Source organism: Myodes glareolus, chromosome 3 (assembly GCF_982192425.1).
Source record: "Myodes glareolus chromosome 3, mMyoGla1.1, whole genome shotgun sequence".
In the NCBI taxonomy this organism is placed as follows: Eukaryota; Metazoa; Chordata; class Mammalia; order Rodentia; family Cricetidae; genus Myodes; species Myodes glareolus.
The window spans coordinates 89,974,590-89,986,423 of record NC_142028.1 but is presented as its reverse complement, the minus strand read 5'-3'; the positions used below and the strand labels follow the sequence as shown (position 1 = coordinate 89,986,423).

General features: G+C 41.8%; 1 protein-coding gene and 1 long non-coding RNA gene across 3 annotated transcripts in view; one reads left to right on the top strand and one right to left on the bottom strand.

Annotated features, from left to right (window-relative positions):
• The first annotated feature begins 6,209 nt into the window (after window positions 1–6,209).
• The window catches only part of Lepr (leptin receptor), an 87,468-nt gene continuing 81,843 nt past the window's right edge, over window positions 6,210–11,834 (top strand). The window contains exon 1 of one of the 2 annotated variants that reach the window (XM_048453170.3): window positions 6,210–6,667. The gene's annotated coding sequence lies outside the window, so the exon portion shown is untranslated. The remainder of the gene's footprint in view (window positions 6,668–11,834) is intronic. The other variant, XM_048453168.3, reaches the window with a different exon arrangement.
• Window positions 6,474–9,326, bottom strand: LOC146895117 (uncharacterized). The gene is made up of 3 exons (XR_015000867.2): window positions 9,220–9,326; window positions 8,671–8,885; window positions 6,474–7,068 (listed from the first exon to the last, which is right to left on the bottom strand). It is a non-coding gene; the product is annotated as an uncharacterized LOC146895117 (long non-coding RNA).

Sequence of the window (11,834 nt, the reverse complement as noted above, 5' to 3'; positions counted from 1 at the left end):
AATTGGTGGGTAGACAATAAATACAAAGATATAGTATGAAGTATTGAAACAGTGTTAATAAATCCCGGGGGGGGGGAATCATGCTCTGGTACTGATATTTAATCTTGCATGAAATAATTTTTATCCTTAATACAAAATTGTAAACAATGTTACCTGTGTGTGTATGCGTGGCGCGTATGGTGTGTGAGCATGCCTGTGTATGTGCCGAGGTCAGTGGTGGCCATCAGGTGGCCTTTCCTATGACTCTTTACCTAAATCCTTTGAGGCTGTTGGCTCTCACTGAACCTTACCTCTGCTAGGCAAGCACTTTACTGTTGAGCAAGACCCCAAACCCTGGAACTCAACAACTGTGCAGGCAACCGGCAAACCGTAACAATCCTGCTGCCTCTGGCCCCACCAGTGCCGGGGTCACAGGGGTATGTTGGACCGTGCCTGGCTTGTTGCACGGGTATTGTGGTCTGAGCTCTGGTCTTCTTGACTGTGCAGCAAGCATTCCTAACCCCTGAGCCATCTCTCCAGCCTGTTGCTACTTAGTTTTGGATCACAGTGTAAGCAGGGGCTGTGAACTTCCCTGGCAGGCAGTCAAGGGAATATGATTCTTCTGTATCCTTGCCAACAGCATTCCCCACGGGGAGGGATTTAGATGAAATAAATGAGTTATGGATTCGGGCACTAGGTGGAAAAACAGACTGAACGTTAGCTGGGCTGCCTCAGCCTTTCAGGACCATTTGAATGGTTTTATTTCCTGGGGCTCATTTAATAAGGGACACATACTTCCTATAGCTGTTTTCAAATGGCCCTTTTGTCTGACTCCGAAATGAACATACAATCACTTGAGGTTAGCTGGAACTCATAGAGATTCACCTGCCTCTCTCTTTGTCTCTGCCTCTGCCTCTCCCTCCTAAAGACTGGGACTAAGGGCATGTACCAGCGCATCTGAACAATATTTTTTTTTAAAGATTTATTTTTATTTTATTGTGTGTGCGTATCAGCATTTGAATGTGCATACGGGTACAGAAGAAGGCCTGGAGACAATATCAAATTCCCCGAAGCTGGAGTTAAAGGCATTTGTGAGCTACCAACGTGAGTGCTGGGAACCAGACTCCAGTCATCTATCTACAAGAGCAGCAAATGCCCTTAATCACTGATTCATCTCTCTAGCCCCTAGTATTTGTTTCCGACAGCACAGGGCTTGACCATAAGACAGTTATTTGTTCTAAGTATATTTGTTCCCCTCGTGTTTCTTTTCATGACATGTATTCGCTCAAAAAGCATTCATAGAGCAACAGCATGAGTACCATATGTTACATACAGTGTATGACTTATGGCGTATAACATATATTATAATACATAATGAGTATAATATATAATGAGTATCATATATCACATAGTATGCATGACTTATGGTATATAACATATATTACATAGTATGTATGACTTATGGCATATAACATATATTATAATACATAATGAGTATAATATATAATGAGTATCATATATTACATAGTATGTATGACTTATGGTATATAACATATATTACATAGAGTGTATGACTTATGGCGTGTAACATATATTATAATACATAATGAGTATAATATATAATGAGTATCATATATTACATAGTATGTATGACTTATGGTATATAACATATATTACACAGTATGTACGACTTATGGTGTATAACATATATTACATAGTATGTATGACTTATGGTGTATAACATATATTACATAGTATGTATGACTTATGGTGTATAACATATATTACATAGTATGTATGACTTATGGTATATAACATATATTACATAGTATGTATGACTTATGGTATATAACATATATTATAATACATAATGAGCATCAGAGGATCTGATTCATTCTGAGCCTACAGACTACACCTTGCTAGAACAGCTTTTGAATACCATCAACTTAAAGAAATCATCGCCAGCCTGTAAGCTAGCTCTACTCGATTTGTTAATATTATCCTGTTTAACAATTCTGTTAGAACTTGGAGTTTTCTTATTCTTCACTTTCCCGTCTGAAGCTTTATTTTCCTTTCATTGATCGTTGACTATTTTGTTTAGAATACCTTGCTAAAACCTGCTGAGAACTGAGTGAGTTCTAGAGGCACTGTTTGTATTTAATACGGAAAATGGATCTTAGGCTCCAATGCTATCAGTCTTGTATTATCTGCTTGGAACCTCCCCATTTTAAACGAATTCCTGGTTCAGCAGAGGGACTCGCTGCTATTTACTCAAGTGGGTCTGCCGGTTATCAGCTACTGGCATGTCATGTGACCCTAACTGAAAACACCTTTATGTAAAAGGTTTTCTTTGCTCGTGTTTACTTGGGCCTTAGAGTCCATTATTTAATGAGATAGTTTCATTACTTACCCAGCAAATGCAGTTCAGTATAATCAAATAGATGAGGGCCTTTACTGTCATCTAAGATTTTGATTGAATATTTGTCATTATTGATTGTATTAGTGAATTTCTTTTAAAAAACCAAACTGCAACATCCTTCAAGTTCTCAAGGACTACTGTATTCTTTTGTTGCTAGATCTATGTGGTCATGTACTCATTTCATAAAGTTCAGCCACGTGCGTGTGTGTGTGTGTGTGTGTGTGTGTGTGTGTGTGTGTGTGTGTGTGTGTAACGGGAGACTCATTCTGGATTTGGTTACAGCCCAACTCACTGACCACAAAGTTGGTTGCTGGATGAGTCTGTGACTCCCGTAAGTCACCCTGTGTGATTATTCAGTGCATAGCAGTTGCATCCCTGTTAGTTGAGGGTTCAGATGCAAAGAGTGAAGAATGAGAAGAAAAGCTGAGGAGGGAAGAGGTGGTCCAGAAGAGAGTCGGTCACAGAAGTTCAGGGGTTCATGAAGGGCTGCGTCAAGATTTCCGAGGCGATAATCAGGCAGTGTCTACACTCTGACACTAACAACCAAAATAGTTGGATAAGATGTTTCACCCAGTTTCTGTAGCGGTAAGCTCAGCCTTGATTGATCATTCCCAGTGGGGTTTGCATCTGTGTAAATGTGCAGTCTATTGATTTTTTTTCAAAAGAGAAAAAAGGTGAAACACATTCATTTATTTTTTACACTAGGTTTCCTTTTATGGATTTTCCCCCTCCCCTCCAAGAAATATGGAGTGAGCCAGGGTGTTAATCCGTTTTGCTCTGGTAAACTCCATCTCCCGATAGAGATGTTCTTCAGTGTAGGGATGACACTTAACCGACTGGCTGTGATTCTTTTCTAACCCATTTATTCCTTCACAGCTCTTTACCATGCCTGAGATAAATAATGAATCCTTGTGCCAGCAAGGCGGAGATTCAAAGGTGTCCAGTTAATTAGATGTAAAGCTAGGGGTGTGGTGGGCATTCAGTGCTACGACATGGTGCGGAAATACAGACATATCTAGGTGGGATCCACTTCAGCGGTACTGGGGGCTTGCAGTGGGTTGTGATTAGCTTCAAGCAATGCATGGGACTCCAACGGAATGGAGACTTTGAACCTCTGTATTTTTTCTAGGGTAGTTATTTTTCATAATGCCAAAGTTTTTAATATTTTTTCTTGAAGTTAACATGTGAAGCAACAGGTTTCTGTATGGCATATAATACTCATGAGCCATTTTGCCTTGCTTCCATTCACCCCCTCCACCATACTCCCCGCTCCACCATACTCCCCTCCACCATTGTCCTACCCTCCCTGCCCCCTTTCCAGTCTTTAACTCCCCCTTTGCCACATGTCGCCTGTTTTCTGTTTCTTTCCTCCTCCCTCCTCTCCTATATTAGTTCTTTTCTACTTTAACATCTCTCTTTCTCTCTCATGCTTGGCTTTCTGAATATAGTTTATTTTGCTTAACATAGTGATCTCCTGTTATATGTATTTTCCTGGATAATCATGACCTTAGTTTTCTTTATGACTGAATAAACCATTTTTTTTATACAAACTGCTTTCTTTTTTCATTTGTCATCTGTTTTTTTTTTTAAATTTTACTGTGTGTGTGTGTGTGTGTGTGTGTGTGTGTGTGTCTGTGTGTGTTTAGGACAATCTTAGTCTTAGAAGTCATCTTCAGGACACTGTTCATCCCTTTTGAGACAGGATTTCTATTGATCTAAAGCTAACCAGTTAGGGTAGACTGGCCATGGAGCCTCAGAGGTGCTCCTGTCTGGGTTTCCCCAATTCTGGGATTACAGATTCCAGTACCTGCCATTTTCACATGGATTTTGAGAATCAAACTCAGATCCTTATGCTTGCATGGCCATGCTTGACCAACTGAGGCACACCCTGCCTCGGCTCTTTCTTGATGGACATTTAGAATCACTCCATTTCTTAACTACTGTGAATAGTGCATCTGTTAGCATGGGTGTGCAAGTGTCTCTGTGCTCTGCTGACTTAGATCCCTTTGGGTGTACACTCAGGAGTAGTTGCTGTGACGGGTTCATCAGTGGCTCTCCTCTCAATAAATGTCCATGGCCTAATCCCTAGAATCGATGAATATGACCATATTTGAAAAAAGGCAAGTTTTGTAGACATCATTAAGTTAAGGAAGTTGAGATGAAATCGCCCTTCGGGATTGGGAGGGGTCCTCACCCCCAAAGGCAGTTGACCTTTGACAACTGAAATAGAAATAGAAGACACATGAGCAGAATAGAAACAGTAGACACATGAGCAAAGAAGCCAGTGTAAGACAAAGGCAGACGCTGGAATTACGTGGCCACAAACAAAGAATGCCTGAGATCTAGGGGAGGAAGAGGCAGGCTGGAGTGTCCCCTGGGTGACCCAGGAAGGGGAGAGGGAGACTACAGACCTGTTGAGGTCCCAAGCAGAAAGAATAAATCTCGACTGTTTTAAGCATTGCGTTTGTAGTAATTTGTTATAGCAACCATAGGAAATGAATGTGCTAAACTGATTATTTAATTACTCTGTTAAGGTTTTTGTTTGTGTTGTTAGAATAATAATAATTTGGAGACACCAAAATCTCCACTTCAATTTTATCCTCTATCTAACATTCGTCTGTTTGCTTTTTTGCCACAGTTTGGTGAGAACCGAAGGTAAGCTTTCCTAGGCTGACGCTGACTACCTCAGATGTCCATGAAGACTATTTAATAAGTACGTGTGCTATTTCTGAATAAAACGGCTTCAACATATGGTCCGCAGGGCCATGAGCTTGTCAGAAATGTGTCGCTGGTCCTGAAAGAACGTGTCTATGGGGAGGACATGTATTACAGATCCCACAGGTGACCACTTCCGTAATGGGTCATCCATTGGAGCAGGAGCTGGCCACACAATTCCAGTGTCTGCCTTTGGTTTAGGTTGCCTTCTTCATACCGGTGCCGTCCTCTCCTTTTATCATTAGGACACTTGCCTTTGGAGTGAAGACCCATCCCAATAATGAAGGATGAATTCATCTCAACCCTGTTGTGCCTGGGTTAATTCAGGCAACACACTCGCTGTGCCCACTTTTGATGGCCTTCCTTGGGGGGCATGCGGGTTAAATTAACCTTGAAAGCTCTTTGTGTATAGCTATCTACCCAATCTGAAGTATCTCCACTTAAATTTATTCTTTCATCTTCACTCTGTTTGTCTTCAGATCAGCTGTAAAATTGGAAATTTTATGAACGCGTATGTCCTCCTCCCCCAAGTTCAAAGAAAGTAATGTAGCCCATGTTCTCAATAAACATTCATTAAGGAAGTAAACAGATAAATGAATACACATTTTGATCAGAGAACAACAAAATATTTATGTAGTTTGAGATTGGAATCTGACTCTCCATAACGACAGATGTTTTTGTTTTTTTTTTTTTCCAACTTGCTGCATCATTGTCATTGTCCAGGATGGAAACCGAGGGGATCATTAGCCAGCTAGATTAAGGAATGACCCTCCTTCCTTTTGGGACAAGCAAGGCAGAGGTGATGACTGACGTACTTTGAAGGACAGGGAGCATACGACTTCCCTCTTTGGGGTCTCTTCTGGTTCCCTTTCCCACTACTCCCAGTCCTTGCGTTTATTAGTGCAGCATTTCCCACACCTGCTGCTGTAGAGGCCAGGGAGACCAGGAGCAGCCCAAAGGTTCATCCAAGCGCCTGCCTCGGCCACGCGCGCAGCGTCCCCGTTGTCGCGCGGTCACCTGTGTGGCCAGTGCCCCACAGCGGCGCGCCCGCGCGCTAGTGACCAGCACCTCCAGATCCAGCGACACAGAACCCAAGCATTCCCTGCTTCTCATCTCCCCGCGACACAGGCGGGACCCCCTTTCCGTCCTGAACCCCTGGCACGGGGCCGCCCAGGGCTGCGCAGCAGGACGCAGCAAGTCTGGGGACCAGGGCTGTTGACTTGGGCAGCACCTGCGGAGGGCCGTGTAACTTCTCCAGGCCTCCTGCCACTTTGGAAACTGCCTGGGACTGCGACAGCAACCCCTTAAGCTCCGCGGGCCGAGAGAGGGTGGGTTGGTTTGAAAGACACAGGAAAAAAAATGTGTTGTGGGGCGGGTTTAGTTTCCCACCCTCTTCCCTTTCCCCGAGCAAATTAAAAACAAAACAAATAGAAAAGCCAGCCGGCCAGCCAACCAAAGCCCCAAGCCGAGCCCCAACCGAAGCACTCCTTTAAAAGGATTTGTAGCAGTGAGGAAAAAAACAGATCGGACCGAGGAATCCTGCTGCAAACTCAGGTATGTTGACGCCATCTAAGAAACTGGGTATTGGGGGAGAGACATACTTGTGAACGGAGAGAGAGAGTTCTTCTGAGGGACCCGGGGGTCTGTGTGTATGTATCAAGGCAACGCACCGCCAGGGCTCCGGACCTGAAGATACAGCACCTGAGTTCTGCTGTGGATTCACATTTATCTCTAGTGGTTTGTGCTTAAACTAACCTCCGTGGGTTTCTTCATCTATTATAGTTCGAGGGTTGGATTAATATCTTTTCTGATGTACTCTTAATAATAGCTCAGGTGTACTCCATATTTAAAAATGTAGACTCCTGTAATTGTCAGTCTTGCTAATTTCATGGTCTTGCGGTTGGGGTTCTTATGTGCACTTATCATCTATGTTTTCAGGACTTTTCAGTTAATAGCTGTAGAGAAAACAAAGTATTTGTAAAGAACTTGGAAATATATAGCCTATACCTGAATAAGTCCCCTGGCACTAACTTAAAGAATCAAAGTACCTTTAAGCCAATGTTTCCAACATTGAAAAACAAAAGAAATAAAAAGAAAGAGAAATACCTAAATGTGTAGCTTTAACATGGTACTTTTTTTTGTATTGCATATTTGGAAGGAAAAAATACCAAAAATTGTAACTTTCCCATCAATTACTGAGTGGTGCTCATGGCCTTTTAGCATAAAGCTGTGTGCAGAATGCATAAAAAGTGTTTTTCAGACCACTTCAGAGTGCCTCAGAAACGAACCCCAGTCACAGAGATGCCAAGTTCAGTGATGGGTTTCACAGTCTTGAAATGGATCCCAGAAAATAGCCGAGGTTAACTAAGTAGATCAACCAGAAATTAGAAACACACACACACGCACACGCACACACTTATACTATAAAGCATCAATGCCATTACTTTTACCTTCACTTTTGCTAAAAAACCAAACATCTCGACTCACTTATGCAGGTAGAGAATGAGACAGTCGCTTTCATCACGACATACAATATTTTCCTGTTACTGGTTTGAAAACTGAGAGTTCAACATTGCCAGTTAGGATAGACAGAGAAGCATTTCCCAGCTCTTTTTGTTGGGCATGGTCTAAAATGAAATCATCTTTTACCACCCACAAATGCTTTGTGTGCAATCTGGGAGAGCAGAATGGGTTTGAAGTGCTCCTCTGTGAGCACATTTTAACTGATTTTCAGCTCTTTTGCTGCCTTTATACTGGAAAGGTCATTGGCTAGCCAGACATTTGTCTTCCCCGTAGACCCTCCTGAAGCAGAGGCTTGCCCCTCTGAAATGTGAGCAGAGGGAAGTGAATTCCATGCTGGTGAGCCAAGGAATCTTAGAACTCAGATGCCCTGCTGGTGCTCGTCTGTGAAACAACTGGAACATAGCAACCATCTGCTGCTCATACCCAGGCCAGTTCATTCACAGCTCAGGGAGCTGTGATGCTTGGCAGGGGCCCCCTTTCTTCTTTTGCAATGTGAGGCTTTATTCTCCCATGAATTTATTGAGGAAAAAAAACCCCAGTCATTGCTTCACACTTAGATCACTAATATAGGACCAAATGGTTTGTGTTTGTCAAGTGGGAGGTCTTGGAAATAAGACCTAAACATACCCAGAAAAAAAAAAAAAGCCAAAATAAATGAATTCTCTTGGCAGAATGTATTGCTTTTTTTTAATACTTAGAGGCAAACATTCATACTAAAAAATATGTCCTGCGGAGTTAAAAATGAAGAAAAAGCTTATGCTCGGTTCAAATTCTTAAGATTGTATGTGATTTACAAATTCCAATTTTAATTAAATTAGGAAAGTGCAAATGCTCACCTACTGGCCAGATTTCACACATACAGGTTTTGGGAGTTTTTATTTAAATCTGATCTGTTTATGGTTTAAAATATTTCTTCTCAACCACAGAAACACACACACACACACACACACACACACACACACACACACGAGCGCGCTTGCACACACACCCCAAACAAACAAACAATATATCGCCCAGACTGGCCTTAAACTCACCTTGAAGCTGAGGATGATCTTGAACTTCTGCCTGTACTGCCCGGGTGCTGGGATTACAGATATGGAACACCCTGTTCATGGGGTGCTGGGAATCAAACCCAGGGCTTCCTAGCAAGCACTCTACTGAGCGAGCAGCGTCCAGCTCGTCTAGGTGGTTTTTAGAGAACAGCAGTAGTATGTCTGTTGTCATGTGACCTTGGTCTTTAGCATTTGAGCTGTGGCAAATAGAGAGAGAAATGCATAAAATGATTTTGTTGGCTGATAAACGACGAAGCAAATCATTGTAATGGGTAATTATAAGACAAATACCCCTCTACTCATTATCCGAGGATAACCTGATAATGCCCAGACTTGTTACTTGCTTCTTTCTTACCACAAGCCTAGTTTTGCCTATTTTAAAGGAAAACTTATATGAATATTGAGTGTATCCTTTTGTAGATTATTAGTCTATATACTATGTCTATGATATTGTTAGTTTCTTCCCTTCCCTCTAAAACAAAATTCTCCAAAATACTTCGAAAGAGCTGTTTATATTATCTATGCTTTTACCTTTCTTTCCTTAGCCCATTCCTATGGCACTTCAGTTCTGAACGCTCCGCCCAGGTCTATGGAACTGTCAGGTCTCTGATGATGTCATCCTTGCCAGTTGGTCTCAGTGTTCACTGCACTTCACCCAAACACAGCCTTGTCCCAGCTGCCCCCTTTCCCCTCCTCCCAGGACAGTATGTACTTCTTTGCTTTCCTTCTCACAGTCTGTACCCTTCTGTCTGCTCTGCTGGTCTTTCGGCTCCTTACGTGTTTGTTCTTCTCTCTCTACTCTTTGAACATTTCTTGTAATTTCTCTCTGTGTATACTGAGGACTCAGAAAATTATAGTTCCTGCTCTGAGCCTCAGACCCCTTTACCGAGCCTCCTGCTCAGCATCTTCACTTGGCTGTCCAGTAGATAGTTATGTCTAGCTCAGTGTGCTCCAAGTAGGATCTTCATGATCCCCGGTCTGCAGTCTCTCTCATCGCCATCTTTCAAATTATTTAGGTTCTAAACCTTGGAGTCAAGGTTCATTCCTCACATTCTGTCATACCTCATGTATATATGTAGGTAAATCTTCTAGGCTTCATTTTCAAAATAAACTCAGAACACGATTGCTTCAATTACTTTCATGGCTGTTACAGACTGCCCTCACCTTTGGGTTACTGCAGGGACCCCTTTATTAATCCTTTTGTAGCCTTTGTTCTCTTCAGTCTATTCTCAAAAAGAAAGAAAGTAAGGAAGAAAGGAAGAAAGAAAGAGAAAAGAAAAGAAAAAGATTTTCCTTTTAAAATATATGTGAGGGGACGGGAGAGGTGGCTCAGCAGTTAATAGTGCTTGCTGCTCGTCCAGAGGACCTGGGTTCAATTCCCAGCACCCTTGCTAGGCAGCTCACAACCAAACCAAGTCTAACTCTAACTCTAGGGAACTCTTATGTCCTCTTTTGGCTTCTGTGGGTATGTCCATGTATGTGCACAAATACACACGCATAAATAAATAATAAAATTAAAAATTTTACATATATGTATGTAGGTATACCATGGGTGTGCCTGGTCCTTATGGAAACCTGAAGAGGTGTTAGATTTCCTGGAACTGCCGTTATAGATGGTTGTAAGCCATCATGTCAGAGCTGGGAATCAAATCAAACATGGGTTCTTTGGAAGAGCTAACCACTGAACCATCTCTACAGCCCCTAAAATAAAAATTTTAGTAAAACCTACTCTTCCCATCTTGACCCTTTCTGCTCCGAATACTCTGGTGGCTTTCCAGTTCAGATGTTGTCAAAGCCCAAATCCTTGCAATAATTACAAGATCCCTCTGATCTCTTGTTTACCCTTTTCCTAGTTCTTCCTCTTTCTCCTGGGCTCCTGGATTTCCTTGAGTGTATCAGTGGCCATCTTTACACTTCAGCTTCCTGTTTGGATTGTTCATCTCTGGATGTCTATATGGTTTTCTCTGTAACCCACATCTCCCTTAAGTCTTTGTTCAAATGTCTGCAGGCAATATTTGATCTTGACTGACTTCTTATTTTGCAATGTAAATGTCCTCTTTTTTTTTGCTTCTTTCTCCATAGAGTTTATTCCCCTTCTAAAACGCTGTGTGTATACCTTTCAGTTCCATTATCACTAGAATGAGACTATCACAAGGGCAGATTTTTTAAATTTTGTGTGTGTGTTTCATTCAGTCTTAACTCCAGTGTGTGGACTTGGGTGTAGTGTGTCAGAATTGTTCAGATATTTTTTGTTTTGTATTGTTTTTTTTTTCCTGCTGATTGACTGTTCTGACTTTTTGTTTTCATTGCTGGAAATTCAATGGTTCTCAACCTTCCTAATACTTGTGACTCTTTTAATACAGTTGTGGTCACCCCAACCATAAAATTATTTCATTGCTACTTCATTTTGTTAATGTTATAAATCATAATGTAAATATATAATATGCAGGATATCTGCTACGTGACTCCCCATGAAAGTGTCGTGACCCACAGATGGAGAACTGCTGCATTAGATGATGGTATTAATTACTTTGGATATTCTGTGGTCAGAATAGATAACGACTTAAAGTAGGAAAAATCTAATTTAGGTCAAGATTTTGGAGGACTAGGTCCTTAATTTCTTGCTTCCACTCATCTGCAGACTAGCATGAAGGCAGGAGCAGGTGGAGGAAGACCTGTTCACATCATAGCAGACAGAAAGCAGCTAGGGATAACATACCCCATAAAACCCAACCCTAATGACCCACCTCCTTGAGTTTGATGTGTCTCCCACCCCCACTCCTGCCACCAAGGCCTTTAGAACCTTCTCAAATACCAGCTGTGGAGTGAGTGTTCAAATCAGAGTCTCTCAGAGACTTTTCAAATTCAAACTGTAAGAACGGATAGAATACATTTACAAAGTTGATTCCCCAAATATGGATAGTTAGGTTCTTCCCTTCTTTTTTCAATCTCCCTCACTTGGTCCCTTCCATACCTTTTCCTATTGCTATAACAAAATGCCACAGACAGGAATTTCTAGTGAAGATGGTGTAAATAATATTCAAGTCAGGATTCTGAAGGTGGAAAATCCAATGGCAAGGGGCTGTATCTATGGGACCTTTCTTGATATGCTACATCCTGGCAGGGTTGCAAGCAAGCATGAGATG